The sequence below is a fragment of the Onychostoma macrolepis genome, chromosome 16, assembly GCF_012432095.1.
Source record: "Onychostoma macrolepis isolate SWU-2019 chromosome 16, ASM1243209v1, whole genome shotgun sequence".
Classification (NCBI taxonomy): Eukaryota; Metazoa; Chordata; class Actinopteri; order Cypriniformes; family Cyprinidae; genus Onychostoma; species Onychostoma macrolepis.
The window spans coordinates 6,936,612-6,959,564 of NC_081170.1; the positions used below are offsets into that span (position 1 = coordinate 6,936,612).

At 35.3% G+C, this 22,953-nt stretch overlaps 1 protein-coding gene across 16 annotated transcripts in view; it reads left to right on the plus strand.

The window, feature by feature from the left end:
- Nucleotides 1–22,953, plus strand: part of zfpm2a (zinc finger protein, FOG family member 2a) — a 239,909-nt gene that overhangs the window by 76,344 nt on the left and 140,612 nt on the right. The window lies entirely within an intron of this gene.

Genomic DNA, 22,953 nt, shown 5'->3' on the forward strand with positions numbered 1-22,953 from the left:
ATTTGACGAGGCTTGTTTTTCGCGTGATACGGTGAATGTAACATTTTTAAGACTTGCTTGTTATGCTTTCATTTAGCATTTACTCATTCTTAGTGCTAAGTCTAGTTTTGTTGTGTCTTCTTTGCTTATCTATTAAATTTATGCACATGGTTAGGCTTTTTAATTCTTAAAGTTTCATATAGTGACGATCACAGAAACTGAGTAAAGTAGTTGTTTTAGATGATGTTAAGCTGTTTCTTTCAAAGCCCCAGGAGGGTCTGTTTACAGTCAGTCCTTTTTGTATTTGTTGAGGCATGTGGAGATGTTTTTCATAATAGTGACTTTGGAGTCTTGTTTATTATGTTTTCATGTTTGATTTTATTTAACAAACAGAATTAAAAATAAATAAAATGCAACTGTTTTTCTAGAAGTGCTTTTGTAATAGTTTAGTGCTGAAAGTTTTATATTTTGTAGTGAGAAGCTCCTGAACTGATTCAGTGTTTTAGTTTAAAGTAGTTTTAGATTTGAAGCCGTTCAGCTGATTCTTTAAAAAGGTGTAAATAGTGTTTTGAGTCTGTTCATTTTTCAGTCTTTTTGTATTTGACCATGTGAAGATGTTTTCATCAATTAACAGGCAATACATTTATCACATTTCAATGTCATGTTTTTATTCTTGACATTTATTATAGCGTTGTTGTTGTTTGGCAAGCTGTATAAAATTATTATAGCTGAATTGTCATTCAGTTTTTAGGTCATTGTAGTTTTACATCCAGCATTTCTTGTAAAGGTTTTAAGGGTCTGTTTAGAGTCAGATGTGGATGGCAGAAAAAATCGCCCAGAATCCCTCATGCATGCTAATAAAGACTGAAATGTAGTTCATGCATTTATGATAATGCATTTAGAAAAAAGTATGAATTAATTCATTGCATTTTTAGTCGGTATCTAAGTGTGTAAAAACAAAACCTATTTAGTTGTTGCAATCTTTAAATGCATTCTTCCAAAAAGTATTTCTGTGGTCTAAAATATATTTAATATTTAATAAATATGACACATCACAGCCTAGAATAATCTGCAGAGCTCTACAGAGTTAAATAAATAATGTGTTTCATAAAATATACACCATCAGTAGCTTGAGCATTTCCATTTTTCAGGGCCTATTTTTAGGACACGTTATAATATAGTACCTGAATATTTTCAGCACCTCACGAAGTGAAAAGTTCAGACAGTAAAATTGCAGTTCTGTTTTTCTATACAATAATTAAATAGGCTGGCTTTTGTTGCATTCATCTTTTGTGAATGAAAGAGCCGAAGTGCGATCGCTGGTCAGGGCCTTTAGAAGCAGCCTGTGAGTGTGTGTGTGTGCGTGTTAGGACCGCAGGGAGGAAGGACGAAGAATCTTCTTCCTCTGTTGTGAAATGTTGGTTTTTTTTTAGGAACAGGTTAAACTGAGCCAAGGAGAATTTTGCACGAGATTGCACACTTCTAAAAGCCATATGCCTTTTTATCGCTGCTCGATATTTGTATGTGTTTGTACTAGTAAAATGAAATGTTTCTGTTTGAGTGTTTGTGCGTGAGATCATACGTGCTTTCATTGAGCTCATGTACATAAAGTTCAATTTAACTTTAAAAAACTGTATTCCTTTGAAACTGTTTTATTTTGACCATCCTGTCACTTGGGTGATACATTGAGATGTATTCTGTCAGATCAAATATTGTTTGACTGTACTGGTATGCAGTACAGTAAATACAAATATGTTTGAAGGCTTTCAGTCAGTGCAAAGCAATCTTTGCGTATTTTGTTTGATGTGGTACTTTCTGTTATCTCATTCGACAAGCATGACAGCTTCTGAATACCCGAAATGAGCTCGAGTCATTAAACTGTTGACCGAGGCGTTTGCATGCAAATCGATCTGCGTCGATTTCCTTCTGAAATGCATCTGAGATGTCCAGGAACTGAGTTATCTAATGGCTCTCACAGCTCCGTTACTAGAGCATTCATAATATCAGGGTATTGTCTCTGGCTCCGAAAGGTCACGCGGAGCCCGTAGTTCCTCTCTCCGGCACTTCAGGAAGAGGAAGAGAGAAGAAGAGACCGTCTGATCCAGTGCACAGAGAGACTGAGAGTCATTCTAAAGGACAAAAAGGTTGTTGGGCACCGTACCCCCCCTCCACCGCCATACGTTGGCCGGTTATCTAAAATTGTGATTTATTCAGTATTTTAATATTTTGCTTCTTCTCTCCCCTTGGGTGCTCTCTGAGCAATGATAAAAAGGCCGTGCTGAAAAAGCACCATTAATTTGCACCGATGCCTGTGAGATAGGGACAGATAATGGGAAAGATAAGGCAGGGAGATATACCATCAGAGCTGCGATTATTACCATTAAAATTCCAACCCAGCAATCTGCAGCCGGCTGATAATTCCCTCTCCGTTTCCACCACTTTGGATGATAAGGCAAAAAATAGTCATCCACTGCTCCTTGATTAGGCTGCCTGGATATCCCGATAATGCGGTGATAAATTATGTATTTCTCCTCCTTGTTTTTTGGCCCTGAAACGTTACATCTGATTTCATTTTTTATTAATATTTATTTTGCGTTGGTTTTGGTCCCCGCCCCCACCGGCGAATCGAAGACCCCTCTCGCCCTCTCCTCTTTCAGTTCTTCTCATCGTAATAAGAGTTTGATAGAGAGGTGATGGAGGGTGAGATGTTTTGTATGGGAGCTCATATCTGCGTTATCAGCTCATCTCCACGAGCGGCTGCTCGCCGCTGTTGTTTTTAGCCCTTATCACCTCATGCCAATATGCCAATAAATTGGCCCGATTGTTAACCGGGCCGAGCCAGGGCCAGTGAAAATTTATGACAGGAAGAGATGAAAATATAGCTGATGCGTTAGGGATGAAGCACGATTAGCTTCGCAGGAGAGCGTGATGTCTCAGGCTGTGCTGAGGAATGCCTGGTGGCGCTTTAATAGGCAGGGCAGATACAAGGGTTGGCGAATGGATAGCGTGCCCCGTGGTGTAATTTGTCTGTAAAATAGCCCCTCGAGTTGCACGTGTGGGCTTGGAGAGCAGGCGGGTTGATGGGTAAGACCTCTCTCCATCTGTTTACGCTCGCTGCAGGTCTGTGCGCTTCTAAACGCCACTTTGCTTTGTGGGATGCTAAACTGTACGGTTTTTCTTTCATCTCTCTCTCAAAAGCTAGTGAGCTGCCTTGTTGTCTATTGCCTGCATAGGAATCATCATTAAAACATTTACATTTATCTCATGCTCTTTCACAAGCCCACCGTCTATAATTTGATTGGCCAACTAAATCATTTTGACATTGATGAGCACTGTGAGATCGCTGAGGCAGGTCAGCCTAAAAATGTAACTTTTAAAACTTGATTTATAAATAAATTAAACTTTAATTGCATTTAAGGTATGCATTTAATCACTGCATCCACTCCCTGGGAATCAAACCCACGACCTTGGCCAAATTGCTCCCCCAGATATTTGATATTCTTGACGCTGCTCTGCTGCACTTCCACCCTGTTTGTTATTTGGATGACTGAAAGTTACAACTTTAGCCTGGTCTTCCTCGGCGATCTCGCAGTGCACGTCAATGTCAAAATGATTGAGATGGCCAATCAAATAAAAAAGAAGGCAGGCTTTACTGTTCACAGAAACAGAACATGAATTCCAGTGTGACGCTTCCGTTTTTAATGGTTAGTATGAGGTAAGATGCACAAAAGACATTTAATATTTGACAATTGTTTCACAACAGACATGTTAAATGACCAACAGTAATACCTAGGGATTGTTGCAGTTTTGAATTTAAATATAGGCTTTTGATTCATGTGAGGCAACACAAAAAAATTAATTAAGCATTTTTCGGAAAATTAGGTGTACGATAAATGAGAGAAAGTGTGCATATTTTAGAAAAATTGATTACATCGTCATATCATACAATAAATTATACTCTTTTCCTCTTCTTTCTTTTCTTTATTCCCTTAAAATCTTAAATCCTTAAATATTTGTAAATTTCTTTAAATGGTTAAAGAAAGTATTCAAGACATGGCCTACGGACATTAGCAAGATACTTCAATAAGTGTTTTATTTATACAATAGTACATTTTTAAATAGGTTAGTCTTTTAGTATTTACTTTTTGATCAACATTTTTTTTTTTTTTTGACTGAGCTTATCGCAGTGCATTCTGGGATTGCCTTATCCCATATGAGGGACCCAAGGGTCTGCCAGCAGTTTGTAGCGACCTAAAGTCATTCATTTCAAACAAACTACAGGTGATGTCACTTTATGCAAATGAGCAGTAGTAACATGCTGTTTAGGTAGGATGTTTGCTAGAGAAACAAATTCTAACCACTAGGGGTTCAACAACACAGGCAAGTGCAGTTTTGTTTCAAACCTCTCAATTTTCAGCTGACATTTGACAAAGGAAACACGTCTGACTGAAATAGCTACTTTTAAAGTGTCTTTTTTGAGTTCCAGAGCCGATCAAAATGATTATTACGCTCAAACTGAAGTATAAGGAGGATTTGCCAGCATTCGTTGCTGGAAAATGGTAGTCAGAGAGATCTCGGGTGGAGGTTTGTTGTTGCTCTTTGTGAATGTGTGTATAATCGACTTTCAGTATGACTTCATAATAAGTGTGTGATTATCATCTCGGCTCCGCCCAGTAGATGGTGATGTCATGCGAGAGCTCCGTCAGGCCTATCAGGTGACACGTCTATCTCTGGATGGGGTTTATCACAGTCTCAACTTATAATGGTGCAGTGAGAGTGTTTGCTGACTTGGCTGCCAACATGTCAGTGTGTGTGTGTGCATGGATATGTTTATGTTGGAGATGAAACGGATGGTGTGTGTGGTTTGAATTCTGTGGTTTACCAGTCAGTCGGTTTACTATATTCTGTTCTATTTTTATGCCTTTTTATTTGATCAAATTATTGAATGGATATGGAGCTTACATATTTATGTCTGCGGTCTGCTCAATGTGTTTCATCATCAGGGAAATTTTTGACCAGCTCAAGCATCCGATGGTTTTGGAGGAGAACGTTGTTGTGATAATAATGAAACTCCTCTAAGATGACTTTCTCATACTTGAGACCTTTCTTTGGTAGATTCCACTGATGAAAGTGTGCAGCTTTTTTTGTGTTCCTCATAAATCTGTCTCATGACGAATGGCTGCTGGATGCCAACTTTCCTTTTCAACATCTGTTGGCTGCCAATTACAGCATGCGTTGTTTTGCCTTGTCTAAGCTGAAGGAGCCATTTTACTTCACAAACTTATAGAAATCAAATGCTCCGATAGACAGACAAGATTTTAATCGGCTGCTTTTATCAAGTATGCAAATGCTTGACCAATGTCTGCATATACTCTGTTGCTTTCTGAATACTTTCTTGCATTGCTATGGCTATACCAAACCTCAATACTTAAAGGGATAGTTCACCCAAAAATGAAAATTCTGTCATTAATTACTCACCCTCATGTCGTTCCAAACCCGTAAGACCTTCGTTCATCTTCGGAACACAAATTAAGATATTTTTGATTAGGGCTGTGATGGTCGCCATAACAACTGCGTCACCGTGGTAATGTGTGTGATTCAACAATTCGTCACCTCATCAAAAATATATTAATTTGTGTTCCGAAGATGAACAGAGGTCTTACGAGTTTAGAACGACATGAGGGTGAGTAATTAATGACAGAATTTTCATTTTTGGATGAAATAACCCTTTAAACGGGTGAGTTTCATTCGAATGTCTGTGCCGTTACACTGGATGTGACAATCATAAAACTAGCTGTAAATATTGACTTTAACTAACTAGTAGCTGCTCTGAAACCTCACAATTTCTGGCACATTTTAAAATAGACATGCATTATTGCAATAGTTGTTACTATCAGGATTGAAAAACAGTAAAGCAAAAGAGTAGGTTTTTATGAACAACATGGTAAACATCCAGTTGAGAACAAGAAAGAAAACTAATAAAAAAGGTATATCAACAGTTCCATGTGTACCAAATATAATAAAAATATACAAAGTATATAAAGAATCAAAAATAGAGATTCAAGGCTTTTCCATTTTTTTTTTTTTTTTATATAGTATGATATTTGGTACACATGGAACTGTTGATATACCCTTTTTTATTAGTTTTCTTTCTTGTTCTCAACTGGATGTTTACCATGTTGTTCATAAAAAATAAAAAAAACACTGTTTCTCAGTAATATATAAATATATACATACACAGTTGATCTGAAAGACAAAACTGGCTATAAAAGAACAGTTATTGTTAATGTTTGCAATAGAACCCCCTTTGTATCAGTGTTGAAAATGAAAACTTGGGTTGCAATATGAATTACAATAAGACCCATTTCCAAATGCAACAATGCACACAATTGAGCTTGTGCAGCTAGAAGCATTTGCATTTACGTACTTGTGTAGTGTATTTTTCATGTCGTCTTGTTATTATCACTGGTTACCAGAGAAATGAATTGATGTTGTGTTTTTATTTGAGCGTCACAGTTGTAGTTCCACTGAGTGAGTGTGCATGTAGAGTGTCCGTTTGCACTTCCTGGGAGGAAAATACAGATGTGTGTGTGAAGAGTTTGCACATCCATCATTAGAGAAGAGGAATGCTGTCATTTCTGTCTCTGATCCGTCCTTTCTCCCAAACATTCCCCTTTTTCCTTTCCTCTCTCGCTGTCAGTTTGTCTGTCTGTTTCTCTTGCTGTGTTGGAAAACAGTCTATGATGCATCAGGGTTAGTGGTTTCAAAAGGTGGAGGTCATTTCCTGCCGAAGTTTCCTCTTTATCTTCCTTTTTCCTGAATTCCTCACAGATGATTCCAGAGCTGACAGTTTGCCTTTCTTTGCTCTGATATTTGTGCAGAAAGAAACACTGTAAACAATATATTCATCTCGAGAGCAACTCATCAATTTACGGTTGTCACTTCAGATTCACATTAGTTTCAACTCTGAATTCATTAATTCTCACAAGCCTGGTAGTTGTTAATCATTCAGTATTTTCTTCACAGTTGATGAAAGGAATAGTTTACACAAAAATGAAGATTGTGTCTCTAATTAAAAATTAAATTATTAAGAATTAAAAACTTATTAAATTGATCAAAAGTGATAGCAAAGACTTCAAATAATTGCTGTTCCTTTGAGCTTTCTGTTCATCAAAGAATTCTGCATAAAAAATATCAAAGTTTCCACAAAAATATTAATCAGCACAACTGTTTTCAACATTGATAATAATACGAAATGTTTCATGAGCAGCAAATCAGCATATTGGAATGATTTCTGATGGATCATTATAAGTAATGGTATGGAAAATCCAGCTTTCCATCACAGGAATAAATTGCATTTTAAAATATATTCATTTAGAAAACAGCTATTTTAAATGATTAAATAATATTTCACAATATTAACATTTTTACATTGACATTTTTACCATATTTTTGATCAAATAAATACAGCTTTGGTGAGCATTTTTCAAAAACCTTTTGAGGAGTAGTGTATTATATAGTCTGAATGACTCATTTGAGAGATTTTTAACTGCTTTTATAGTACATTTTTGTTGGTCTCCTCTTTTGTGTTCACCATGAGGGTGCGTAAATGATTTTTGTGTGAACTGTCCCTTTAAGTCAACTTTTTCCATTGACTCTGTCTTGAAGGACCTAACAAGATCAAATCGCAGAAATTGTACTTGACTAATCTGTGTCGTCTGTTGTTTAGTTTATTTGGCTGTGATATCAGTGATCAGTCTATTGAGCTCCAGGTAACAATTGACTTTCAGCCTTAGAGTTAATAGCCTTGTGTCTTGCTTGTACAGATCAATATTGGTATTAATTAATCAGCGCTATCGGCCACACGATCTGGTTCTATTTGTTGTTACATCAGTGCAATATCAATAGGGAAAGTGTACTCCCTGATCGCCATGGCAACTTCATCGCTCAGGTCAAAGAAAGTTTATCTTATCTTGCTGCCGAGAGTGGCAAACTGCTTAGAAATCTAGTTTAGACTCTCAGATCATCGATTGGGCCCTTTCTGCTCTGTCTGTCTCCTTACTCTCTCTGGCCTGCATTCTGATCAAGACAAGAATGGAAGGATGGATCATCAGTATTTAAAGTCTGATACTGCCCTCAGGAAGGAAAAATCACAAATGAGATCTCTTTTACATCTCAATTGTTTCTTCAAGACACCAATGAGATTAAACAGCAGGGTTTTTTTTGTCTTGAGAAAAAGACCCAGTAATCTTATGTGTGTCCTCTAGAATTTCCTCTTTAGAAAAGATCTCAAACTTTTTTCAGATTAACCGAGATAACAAAGTTTATTATTAAGAGTTTTTCCTCAGATCATTCCAATAACAAATTATCTGAGATATTCTATCAAATGTTTCTATCTCTATCCTCTTCCTGTATGTCAACAATTGTCTCAATTAATTGTAATTAATTGAGACAATTGTAATTTTTATTTTTTATTTTAGGGAATTTCCAAGGTTTTTTTTTTATCCTCCAAGCAATTATTATTTTTTCTTTGGATGGAGGGTTTTAAAACTTTAAATAGGGGCTTTTATAACTAAAATAAAGCTATGATTAGATATGATTCCTATAAAATTATTTATAGTATTATTTATAGTATTATATATTCATTTATTAGTATTAACATTTTATATAAATGATAATTAATATAAAATGTTTTTGTTAATTATAAATTTTATGTATAAAATATATATATATATATATATATATATATATTATAAATGGCATTCTTATAAGTCAGACCATGTATTTGCCACAAAAACAAATGAATTAGAATGACAGCGTTACCAGCATTAAATATAAATATATAAAAAAAAATAAACTGAGACTTAAATAACTCAGTTGAAAACATAATGAAGGTAAGTTAGTTATTAATGTAGTTAACTTTTAGTTAGTTACGCCCCAGTCTTTCCCACTTGTTCTCCCAGAGGTCCCAGTTGCAGCCCAGTTTGCGGTTTGGTTCCAGCATGGTTATATACCTCATCAGGCTCAGAATAGCCCCCGGGGAACCTAACACACAGACGCTTGCGTTTTTCCCCCCTACTCCTGCCTGGGGGACACAATCGCTTCATTTACCATTCTCTATTTGGCCCTTGCCAAAAGGAGAAACGGAGAGAGAGAGAAAGAGAGAGTGAAGGGGCCACATCATGAATTCACTCATTTCACTCGCACGTCTCCTTCACCTTGGCTCCGAACATCACCGCCATGGAGATACGGCTCAATTAAGTGTGTTTCACGGGTTAGACCGCCAATCTGCCCGCCAAAATTTTATCAGCGGAAATCTTAGCATGTAATGAATATGGATATTGACTTGTGTTAAGCGTGTTTGTGTGTGTGAGAGACACAGAGATGAACACAAACACACACTCCAGTGCTTCCCAGAATGAATGAGACTTTAGCCAGTATCAGTTTCAGAAAGAGATTCAGGAGCCCAGAGGATGGTTGCTGTCTTTTCTGAGCTCATGAGACATAATCGAGTTCTTGGTTGTTTTATTTTAAATATAAACTTATAGCTATAAAAATATATTTTTCTTTAATGCACTTCTCAGCTTTGTTGAATTGAAGTTTCAAATTTGTCTCGGACGTTTCTCATAACATTTTTTAGGGAATTTTATGAGAAATGTTTGCATTTGTACTGAGAGATATTTGACTTTCAGTTGCAGACTCGATATCTTTAGAAACCTGAGCACAGATTGAGATTTCTTGTAATTTCTTGTATTTTTGTATTTTTATTTTTCATTTACCTATTTATTTTCTTACTAATTTTATTTTTTTGTTTATGTATTTATTTATTTATTTATTTACCAATTTCTGGGTTTGGATTTGAGATCTCATCTGAAACTCTTGAGGAAACATGAGATTAATAAAAAAAATTTTCAATAGAAAAATCTTTTATTTGCATTGTTTAATTTCCTTTTTGTCTAGGAAAAATAAGTGAGATTTTAAGGAGTCTTTTAATCTAATTCTTGTGATTTCCTGTTCCTTTGCAATAGGAAATGTTGACTACACTCAAACTCGCTTCATGAGCTCATGATGATAATGATGATATTAGTTTTTTGCTCACGTTAAGATCCTTTACAGGAAATATATTTTTCATACAGTTCATACTGACCTTAAGCTGATGACAGAAATATTGAAGTGTGAGTTTCTGGCAGGAATTAGTGCAGCTCGTTTCTATCGATGGAGGGGTTTGGGCATTTCTCTGGCATTTCTTGGGAAACATCATTAAGGAAAAGGTGCTGGGGAGGATTAAACATCAGGGCTTTCACTTCAATTTGTACATCAGCATTTCCTCAAGCTTGTAATATAAAGCGGACATCATGTTTCAGACTGGCTGGAAAATCACTGGAGACAAAGCTCTGGAAAATAAACAGATCAACAATTTACGTCAGATAAGTAAGAAATAAGAAGTAAACCTCCAGAACATGTTAAGGCGTTAAGGGCAAAGCTGTGCATTGATTTGACAGGGCCGCATGTCTGAGGTTTGTCATGATATGGACTTTCTGTAAAACTCTGTTTTATCCTCTGATTCATGCATATCTGTCCTTTTGCGTTCATATGTGTCAGTGCACACAGAATGTGAGCCAGGATTTGACTTTAAAGGGAAAGTTCACACAAAATCTCATTCTTGTGTGAAACACTGTAATATTACATTTTTTATTCTTTTATTCTGTATTCTTTTAGTCTGAGTGAATCAATTTAGTTTGAGATCAGATCAGAGAAAAAATGTAAAAACTCAACATTTCGTTGTATACTAGTTCAATACTCAGTTTTTTCTTATGCATATGAGTAAGTGTGTGTATGTTGCGTACATTTGACCATCATCAACTTTTTAAGCCACTGAAACAGGATAACGCATGGGTCAAATGATAAGAGAGTCAAAAAAAATAAAGTGCTGATTGATTGATGTCTGGCTCTGCGTTTGACAGCGAGTTTCGGATCAGTGTGTGTTTGATTCCCTCTCTCAGATTGAAACTCGGCAAATGTGAAGGACAAAAAGGTCACAGATATTATTCTTCTTCTTTCTCATCTCCTACTGGTCTCGTGAAGCTAGTCATAGCACAGTGGTCAAGTGTCGCAGATTCTGCTGAGGTGATTTGCATTTTTCATTTTTACATGAGTTTTATCCATGTCCGTTAGCTTTGAGGATAGTATATGCTGCTTTACTCCTAAAGTTGATCAATTAAATTTAAACTGATGTAAAATATGTAAAATGTATTGTCTTTCTTAGTCAGGTTTAGAAACAACTCTTCTTTTAATGAACAAGCCAAAATGACTCGCAAATCAGTGTTGAACTCAACTGAAATTTGTCTAATGTCTCACTCACTAATTGAATCACTAAGTGGCTCACTAATTGCTAAGTGGAGTCACTGAAAACCAATCATTACATATTCAACTAAAAATGAACCAAGTTGCTGTGTTTGTGTGCTTATGGCTTGAGGTTGACACAAGAAAGTAAGTATGCAAATGTAAAGGACCCCATGTCTTTGCCTTTTGTGCTAACAGAACTGTTTAAGGAACCAGAAGTGTGGAATCAGAACCAGAATTGTTTCTCTCCTTAGAAATCTTTTAGAAAAAATGAAAAATTAATGTGTCAATGAAGAGAAACTCAAGCTGAATTTATAATGTATTGTAACCAACATTCATTGAGCATCAACCTGAACCATTGAACTTCAAATGGAGGACAGAAACCCAGTCTGATCGCGATACGGGAGGGTTTGTGAGTGCAGTAATGTGTGAATGTAATGTACCATCGATTGTTTGAAAGGACTGAAATCAAGGACGTGTCCTGCCCAGTTCATAGACGGTTTAATCATAATGATCTCCGTGTCTATTCATTTCTCATGCTTTCCTGAAGATTAGCTCCTGGTGGTGGTCAGAAATGTACATTTGAAAGGACTTTAATGAATGTAGTAAAATGACTTTCACCACATTATCTCCAAACAAAACGGCTCTTGTTAGATAACAGCTCCACAGAGAAGATTGCACACGTCTATCTGTGTTAAAAGAGTTTTTTTTTTTTCTTACCTATACCTTTTTCTTTGTTTCTTTCTCTCTGACTTTCTTTAGTTATGGCCGTTTAAGAGATACAGAGAGATAGAAACATGGGAAATGCCCCCTGAGGTTTAAAGACTCTTTCAGACTCCAGTTACCTACAGTATAATGATATGGCCTGACTGCAAGTTAAGGGGTCAAGGTTTGGCTGGTTCTCTATTGATGGCCATTTATGTGTAACCGTGTATTTTTATGATATTTTTGCAATATATTACTTACTATACAATATTTAGTGATGCACCCATAAGGACATTTTGGCTAATGATTTGCAAAAATTGTAATTCAGAAATTGCTAGTAAAATTTACCAATAATTAAGTAGCACATTAAATGCAATGTGAAGTAAAAAAAAATTGCAGTATTGAAAACCTGAATGTTCCATAAATATTTTTTTATATATTTTAATATTATATTATCTTTTGATGCAAATTAAACAAAAATAACCTTTATTTTATTTAGTGCTGTCAAACGATTAATCACATCCAAAATAAACATTTTTGTTTACATAATATGTGTGTGTACTGTGTATATTTATTATGTATATATAAATACAAACACAAATGTATATACGTGTAAAAATATTTACACGTATATACATTTATATTCTTAGTTTACATTATATATAAATATATTTTAATATATAAACATAACATTTTTCTTAAATATATACATGCATGTGTTTGTATTTATATATACATACTAAATATACACAGTACACACACATATATGGTAAACAAAAACTTTTATTTTGGCGATTTGTTTTTTTTAATGTGATTTAATTGTTTGACAGCACTAATTTTATTGCAGCTAAATAAAAATATAACTTTCACAGATGTAACTGAGAATTAAGAAAAAAATCTTACATTTTATTTTATTTATTTTTTATTTTATTTATTTTAAAACATTTTTATTTTATGTGTTTTCAATATGTAGGCCAGCTATAAATATTGTAGGATTTTTATCGGCTTAAAAATGTCACGTATCAACTGATATGACCTCTGATGTATTGTACATCCCTAATAATATAATATAATAATCTGGAAGGTCCAAGTGACTGTCATTGAGATGAATGGGAATGCTGACAGACTGCTTTCTCCAGGTATTACAGATGTCCCAGGTGTGGTCATAACAGACTTTAAAACCTGAAGTGAATATGGAAAAACACAAGCCTCTCACTAACTACTATCCTGGTCTGTGAGGTCAAAAAACAGCAGACTGAGAAAACTAGTCCATATGCTTCTGAATTTGCATGCATTTGAATGGAAGTGTGACCAGGCCTTTAGCGTGGAAGCGTGCTGATCCGGATCTAAGGTGTGAATGGGTCAGCAGCCGCATGTTCACAATGAATAGGCCTCAGCGTGTGATTGCATGTGTCTCTGGTGTTCAGGCGTGTGTGGGTCCGTGCGGTTCCCTCTGGACTCTTTGTTCAGCACCTATCGGCATATCAGCAGAGAGTCCTTCAGCCCAGGCCTCTAATGCACCATGTATGGCTTTGTAGAAGCAGCCAGGATTGTGGGCAGTGCTGGGCAGCAGGATAGCTGCAGGCCTTCTCTGCAGTCAGTGGATTAGAGGTGGCCTGCTTTCTCACACACACATACACACACACACACACACACACACACATACACACACACACTTACACCGGTGTGAAATCGGGCTCCGCTCTCCTCTCCTCAAATGCTAAAGCCTCTTCCCGACCATCTGTAAAATCCCCCAACTCTGTGTCTAAGTTGAGTTCAGAGTCCAATCTCTACTGCCAAAGCCTGAGAGAGAGAGAGAGATAGTTGAGTGACAGAGGATAGAAAGGAAACAGAAAGAGTGATTGAGGTTATGTTTGGAATGTATACTAGCCCTTTCTACACACAGAGTGTACTGTATACTGCCTAGTTTAGATATCAGAAGTGCCTGTAATTTGCTACCAAATGTAACAATATCAGTGTTTGTATCTGTATCAGTATCAGCAGGTACGGACTTGATCTCTGTGTACTAAACTGAGAAATGCTTGAGGGCTACATGACATTTGATACATTTTATTTATTAATACTAGGGCTGGGCAAGTTTGTACAATTTGCGTTATTATAACGCAACAATTATTTTATCGCACATTAATGCAGTTTATTATTATTATTATTATTATTATGAAAGCACGTTGCTCACTAGCTCTGAATTCATGTACAGACAAACCATGGGTCACAGGAGAAGTGGGATGTTGATCAGTACTTGCTTGGGATGGGCGTTATCACGCGTCTCAACCAATCAGAGCATTTGGGGAGGGCCTAAGACTGCAGCAATGCTCACATGAAGCGCTCCCGATAAAATTATTAAGGCCAAGCATCAACATTCACAAACCACTGTTCACTGTTATTTGTAACAGAAAAGAATGCAACGTGCTCGTAATCACAACTTCATAAGTGGGAAACAGGAAGTTTCCAGCAGAGAAGACAGCTGTTAGACAGCAGAGAAGCGCTTTCATGTGCATAGTTTTGTTAACTTTGTGCTTTATTGTTATGAGTCGTTTGGGACGTGGTGACACACGTCCCTCTCACAATATATATACGCAATCATGCTGCACGTATCAGAACAGGTTAGCGCTCACACTACACTGGCACTCCCGAGCCCAACTGAACCGCGCTCTGGCCCACCTCTTCCAATCGAGCCAGGGACGGCTAAATGAACCGGTCAAACACGCTCGGGCACGGTTAAGATTGCCTACTGTGAGTACACCCTTATTCTCCCGCATCCCGTACACATGAGCGTATGCGCACCCGCACTCGCCCATCAAGTGTTGTCCAGCGCCACACTGCCACAGTCAGTTGCTTTGGGTCCCGCGATAGTACAGGTCTGTACTCGGTCGGGCCTGTTATAAGAGGCTCTGGACTCTTGTCATAACTTGTTTTTCTATAACAAAATATAAAATATTTTCTATAAAAACGTTAATGCCCTGGCAGTGGCAAATAGCTTTGGTTTTATATTTAATTTGATTTTGAATTCATTATTGAATTTTGTGCATAACAATTAGATTATTTGTGATTTAAAAAACAAAAAGTAATCGTTGCCCAGCACTAATGAATACTAATAAAATATTTCACTTTTAAGTTACATTTGTTAATTAGTCTGTTCAATAAATTACTGGAATCTGAAATCAACCCTATTGCCCAATTTTTTTTTTTTTAAAGTATGCAACTATAAATAAATTAATTTTATAAAAAAATTTGTCTCGTGATTGCTATTTAATTCTAATTCAGCAAGATAATTCATTATTTAAATTAATTAATCTTTTGTGCTTGTAATCAAATTTTGTGTATTAATGTCTGACTTTTTAGCAGTCTGAGAAATTAGATTAAAACAAGTAAAGAAATTTGCAGTTTATAGATCGTATGTAGCCCCGCCCCTTTTCAGTACTGCGATCGTTGTGTTCTGTCTTCCACTTTGTATCTCCACAGCGTTTAGGTAGGGTTGTACAAATTTATGAATGAACTGCTCATTTTTAAAATCTTCCCAGTTTACTGACACTTGTTATGAAATCCGCTTCGAACATTACAATGCATGTAATAACCTTCGTTTAACTCTACAGTATATCCACCAGCTAGGCCTAATTACTCTTCAACAGTGATGCTATAGAACTACCACAAAAAAGGAATTTCAAAGACAAAATTGCAATCGACACATTGGATATGGTCAAGATAAGTGAATTATGCATTATGAGGCTTTATGGGAAATAGTGTTTCAAGCAAGGTGCTCTGTTATGTACTGCACACTTTGATAGATATATCACTTTATAGTTTGCACTGTGTACTGCATAATGCAAAAATAGTTTTTCTTGCAATAGTGAGTTTATCTCGCAATTCCGACTTATCTTCTCAGAATTGTTCACATCTCATAATGCATAAACTTACAATTCTTAATTTATATCTGGCAAATCTGACTTTATATCTCACACTCAGTGTTGTGGGGAAAAAAAGACAGAATTGTGAGAGAAAATGTTGCAATTACCTTTTTTATTTAATTTTTTTTTTTATCTTGTGCCAGAAACAAGCTTCCATACTTTTCTCTTAAAAGTCTAGTGTGACCCCCATAGGACTTCATAATTTCTGTGTAGGCTAGTTACGAACTATAACTAATAACTAAGCCGAAATAGTTTAAAGCGCTTGCAGTTTAACCATTCAGTTTACAAAATGACAGTTTTTTTTTTTTTTCTCCTTATGCGCATGCTCACTGATTTGTTTACGATGTTGTTCATAATGGTGTTGTATTTCATAATTGTCTAAAAATCTAGATCTGTGCTTGATGGCACACTGAGACGAGTAGCTAAAAGGAGTACGACGTCTCTTCAGACTCTCGCATCCATTTCACGGCGCTTTGGCAGTCAGTCTTATTCTGTGGTTAAGCTGGGTGCATTTTTTCCATATTTTGACATTTGTAAGTCAATGGTAACACTCCTCAACGTCAGCTTTCTCCGCAGCTGTGTCGAGAAGTGGAATAAAAGAGTCTATCATAATCAGGGCACAAATTATGTCCTCTGTTTTTTTGGGGGGGTTTTTTTGTTCTGTGGCTTTGGAGTTGAGATGCATGTCTAATCTCTGGTGATTGTGTGGCATTTCGGAGGGGGCTGGGGGAAGGAGGGGGTCGACAGGGAACATTGGCCTTCGTCTCGGCCAGCACATCAGCTTTCCATCCTCGATGTGAATCACGCTGTCGCCGGACTCATCAGAGATGGAACGTTGATTGCTTTTTGACGCCCCTCCAGCATGGACTCAATCCTGCATACATCATCCAATTTGAACACACCCAAAGTTGAGTGTGTGTGCGTTACTTTGTCTCTCTCTCCTTAAAGATTCTGAATGCTCTGACAGTCTGTATGTGTGTGTGTGTGTGTTTTAGGTGGTGAAGTTGATATTACCGTGTTGCTTTTTTGTTTCTCAGTACATTTTAATGCCACATTTGTCAGAATGTGTTTGTTACATCTATCATCTGTCAGACAGCTGAGGAAAAATATATCTGTTTTGAATTTAGTGCCAGAGAGTGGTGTTGTTTCATGAAAAGCATTTCACATATCACATATGAAACAAGTTATGTAATGCTTAGTGCTTTCTCACTGAAAGTGTTGACTCATTGGTGGTTTATTAGACTGATGTCACATTTCCTATGCTTTTACTTGTAAAAATAATATTTTATTACATTTTGTTTACATAATTCAAGTCAAAAGTACGAACGCTTGTTTCCACCACGTTAAAAAAAATAAAATCTCATAGTTTGGATATATAATCTCAGAATTGCAAGATATAAACTCGCAACAAACAATTGCAAGATGTAAACTCAGAATTCATAGAAAAAAGTGAAAATTGTGAAATATAAACTCAGAATTCAGAGAAAAATAATCCCCCCCTCCCACCCAAAATAAATCTGACAAAAAAGCCAGAATTTCAAGATATGAACTCGAGATATAACCTATAAAAAATTGTAGGATGTACACTCAAATTGCAAAAGAAAACCAGCAGAATTCTGAGTTTATATTTCGAAATGTTGGCTTTTATCTAAGAATTTCAAGAAACAATTCTTTTTTTTTTCTTTTTTTATCCTATGGCAGAAATGGCCTTCCATACAAAAGAGATGTTTGGTAGGCATTGTTGACTCTTTGCATTGATAAATTGTATTAATTGCTAAAGTTTTATGGGTTAATAACATTGTTTAAAGGCAACATGTATGTTTAGTATTGCACACTAAACAGTAAGCACACTGTTCGCTGTGAAGATCTAAGATAGCCAGAAGATCTGCTATATTTCCCAAAATGTACAGTACACAGAGCACACTTTGAGATATGAATGTACCCCACAGTACAATGCACTAAACTTGACTTTCCATTTCCAGTGTGATGAATAAACCAGAAGTATCAGCTGCCGTTTTAACATTTTATCAGTTTGTTAAATCATTATTTGATCAGACTGCCAAAAGACATTTTTTGTATTCTAAAACTGCATTAGAAATTCAAACCCATATTTTACTCATTGAATTAGACTTAAAACCTAATGAGGTCATGTTACTATTAATGTTTCATACTGCTGTTTGAAGCGTTTATCATTGCATGAGGAAAACATTGAAAGTGGTTCGCTAGTTTCCATTCTGAACGCAGTCTAAGTTTGTCACTTACTGCTGAAAGCATGCATCACGTTTGATTCGGATGGTATTTAAAGAGAGTTCAATTAGGAGAAGAGCAGAATTAGGTTAATACCACAGGGCTTAACAACAAACATCTGTTTTATTTTAAGCGTTGACCAACGGGACATTGAGCTTTGAATGAGTTCGAGAGCTTAATTTGAGTTTCCTCCTACACGTGTCCCCCAGGTATGCAAATGAGCTCTTTGTAATTGATGGGCGTAACAAAGGGGAGGAGTGTCGCTTAATTAGGCAGCACAAATGAGTGCATGTTATCCAGCCTGCTTTAATAAAATTACTGCAGACAGACAGCATGTCACGCCTCGCTCATGCAAAGAACACGAGCAGGACAGTTTGTGCTTTTTGTAATTCTGCACACAAATTGTACTCTTTATCAGTATCTGCATTTTATTAACTTTTATTCATTTAACTAATGCTTTTATCCAGAGTCACTTATAGATGAGGAATGCTTTAACACCTGTGATTTATCCTAAGGAGACAAAAGTGCTGCAATACAAGCTTTGCTCTGAAAAGCTAAAGCAGGTCAATGTGAAATTTGTTTTTAATTTTTTTTTAAATATCAAAGATGTAAATATCAGATGTTTTAATATGCCTGATGAAGGTCATGAGACCTTTTGTCAATAAATTGTCAATAAATAACAATTTTTGAGTTGTCAATAAATTACAATTTTTGATACTATTGCAAGTGTTTGTATAGTGTGTGTCGGATTTTCTTTTGTTTCTTCGTTTTTTCTTAAATATAAATTATATAATATATAATTGATTTAAATATAAAAAAGCTAAATATTATATTGTATTATATTATATCATATATCATTCATGTCATATATTATATTAAACATAATATATAAATATTATTATTATTATTATTATATTTAATATCTATATTCAACTTAAAATGTCATCACATTTGATAAAATATCAAACCAAGTGGAATTTATTTTATAGAAAGACTACATATTTCACCAAAATAAGTTTAAGAACAATCAATATTCAAAATGACAACAAAATACTTTGTCTTTTGGTTGTCAGACACAGCATTGTGTACTGAAAAAAACAAAAAACAATTTTCGCTCAGATATTGCTAATTGCCAAGAAATTGCTACAATTGCAAAGAAATTGACATTGAATTATAAAAATTTTGAAGAAGAAAAATGTATTTTTTCTTTTAAATGTACTCCAATAATCTTTGTTTTATTTACAGAGTGGGATATTAAAGTGTGGCTGCACAATCCCAAATCCCAGTGGATGTTGTAGGTCATCCAGGTATTGTTCACCTCCAGTATCATGAATACCAAGTAGTATCCTTAGACGTTTGAAATACTGCTTTTTGCATACTTTGTAGCAGGTACACAGATTCTGATGCAGGGCTTGACACCAGTTGGTTAAAAGTCATTGCAAAAATGTCTCAGAAAAGTGAAGTTAGTTCAGAGTTCGTTTTATGCAGATGCCACTCGGTTTGATGTTTTGTTATCTAATGCAATGAGATTCACTCGTTTTTAAGCATGGCTTAAGTGTCCAAAGAGTTTTTTTCAAAGGCCGCTGATCTGCACAGCTCAGGTCTGTTACTAAAAGCTTTTGCAGGAGTACAGGTGCTGTTCTCTGAGCCGCAGCCCTGTTTTTGTTACTCCACGTGTTAGAAACGAGAAAAAAATAATAACACAAAGTGCAATATCGGCTTCAACAGGAATCATACTGCTGTTTCTCCTCTTAATCTCGACACTGATCTTAATTCCAATAAAACGTTTCCTTTTTTCCGGACCAGGAGGCACTCCAGTCGTGTTTCTGTGGTCATACTTTATTGAATATCATTTTAGATAAGAATATAATCCTTTCAGCCAGATGATGTATATTGACCAGCTTTTTTTTTTTATCAATAATAGTGTACAAGGCTAGAGACCTTTAAAGTGGAGTGTGAGTTCGTATCGGTGTGTACTTGTGTCATTTCGTACTCTTGACTTCTGATCTATTAAAATAAACCCACATGATCTGGTAAGGAGGGTCTTGTATCAACCTGAAGGGGTTTATTTGATGATAATGACCCACTGACTGTTCATTCGTCCTGCTTATTATGTGGCTATGTACCAAATAAGTCAATGATTTCTTCTGATTATGTGAGAAGAAAGACATGATACAAGAAACATGAAACATGTCAGTTATACAGTTTAACAGTCATTACAAAAAGTATCAGACCACAAGATGCCACAATTGACCAATGGTTTTGATTATACTACGCATAATCACATCTTCTGTTGTTGATCACTAGTTTAAATGGTTAATTGGGATGCTTGCATGGCAGTGGATTGTGATATATGCCTTTATGGACTTTTTTTTTCTTCCTATACAATACTTATTTTTATTTTCATTGTTAAATAGTATTATTACACTGAAGAATATGATATTTTTTTAGAAAACAAATTTAAAAAAATTTATCAAACATTTTTTTTTTTTTTTTAAGTGAGAGTACCTGTCTGTCTGTCTATAATAAATATGATTACTTTTTACCATATTATTTTTTTAATAAAATATTATTATCAATATATTATGTACAGTATTTATCTTTAATGTTTTTTAATGGAGTCTCATGCTCATCAAGGCTGTATTTAGGGTAAACGTACCCATTAAGCACACTTCCATATTTGAGCTCAGATTATAAAAAGAAAAAAATAATGTATTGTCCTACTTGATGTCTTAACCAATTGATGTGTTTGTTACTATATACCTCCTATAATTTAAAGTCAATCAGATCATTGCACGCTGAGATACGGGTCTCCGTGTGTACACACTGACTGGCGGATAGTTTTAGCAACACAGCGCAGATGCTACAGAACACAGTTAGCTGACGAGCTGTATAAGATTGTGTGCTACGCTAACATATTACTTCACAGGCATTACTGGCTTGTGCTTTTATATCCAGAATATTATAAATTGACAGTTTATTGCTGGTCTGTGGTTTTAAAGTGCTGTCATTTTTAAAGATTTCATATTATTTTAAGGTGAGCTTAAAGGGTGCACTACTATGAAAATCACACAGCTTCAGTGTGACATCAATAAGAAAAAGTAGAATTTCGGAGATATTGTTAATAATAGTTGTTCATAATAAAATATGTATGAATTTAATACATAATCTAGATTATTTAATTTGCAAAATCTTGTCATTTTAATAAATATTGCATGAAATTTATCAAAAATTGTTGCTGCTCCAATTAAGCTCAGTGTGCAGAGAGCTCTTCCACATTAAGCTCTTCCACATTTAAGACGTCTATGTAAATACTTCATAAACAGACTTTAAATATTAACTGATGGTTGTCACTTTAAGTTAATCTTTATAAAATAGTTAATTACTTATTTTCACAGCTTTAAGATGACAAAATCTAGACGTAACTATAGTTTATGCCCAAAGATGAAAGAGGCATGTCATCCATTCAATGAAGGAGCCATCAGAAATCGTCGTATCTATCCAGGAAAAAAACGACTAAAGGCTGGAATACACTACATGACTTAAAAAATTTGAACAGATTTTTAAAACACCAGTGTATGATGTGATCCTCAGTCGTTTAGTGTATGATGGGCAAAACTGGGCATCATACACACACCAAACGAATGAGGATCATACACTACCAGGCCTTCAAGTTGTTCTGATCACAACAGACTCATCCAGAAACGTGAGCATTGTTGCTAGGAGACACGTGAAATGAAATGAAAACAAAATCTGCTGAAAATATCAAACATGTTTGATCTCCTGAGTGGAATCAAAGTCTGAAGCTAAAAAATCGGAATCTGTGACCATCATACACTATGCGATTTTCTATGAATTCTGTCAACTCAAATCTACAGAATGGCTCTGACCTTTGGCAACTAGCATCAGCTTCTCCAGACTGTAAATTGGTGGAAAATCATGTAGTGTATTACTATAGATAAGTTGATATCCATTTAATAAGAGGTTTCATAATGAGGCTAGTTTCTGTGTTCATCCCCATGAATTAAATGTTTTATTGGTTTGTTTTGTTTGATTTTTGAATGTGTTACTTAGCTGAACGTGGACTAGTCTAGATGCTGCAATGTGCTAAGATGACACTTCACTATGAATATATAACTGATCAAACTGAATGCCTTGTTGCTTGATTTTAGTGTTCTGTTTTTTTTGTGATTGACTTTGTACCTTCAAAAAATATATATATTTTTACAATTATTCTTTAAAAATTTTCCTTAAAATGAGCTTAATGGGAACAGGGTGTGCTTGAAGGATACAAAAATGTACCCATTAAGCACAGCCAGACTTTTTGAATTTAATGATGTATATCTTAATTGAAATGCTTTTGTCATTTAAAATAAAATTAAATATTTTTGTGTGAGAGATTAATATTTTATTTTAACATAACTTTTTGTACTGAAACCAATATCTTGTGCAATAAAAATGTCTCAACGTAGATTTTGGTGAGCTTAATAGGTACATTTACCCTATTTGATCAAAAATACAGAAAAAAACTGTCATATTGTGAAATTATTGCAATTTGTAATATTGGTTTCCTATTTTAATATACTTTAAAATATCATTTAGCCTATTTCTGTGATGTAGCGCTGAATTTTCTTCTGCCATTACTCAAGTCTTCAGTGTCACATGATCCTTCAGAAATCATTCTAATATGCTGATTTATTATCAGTGTTGAAACTGATGCTTAATTTTTTTTGGAACCTGTGATACTTTTTTA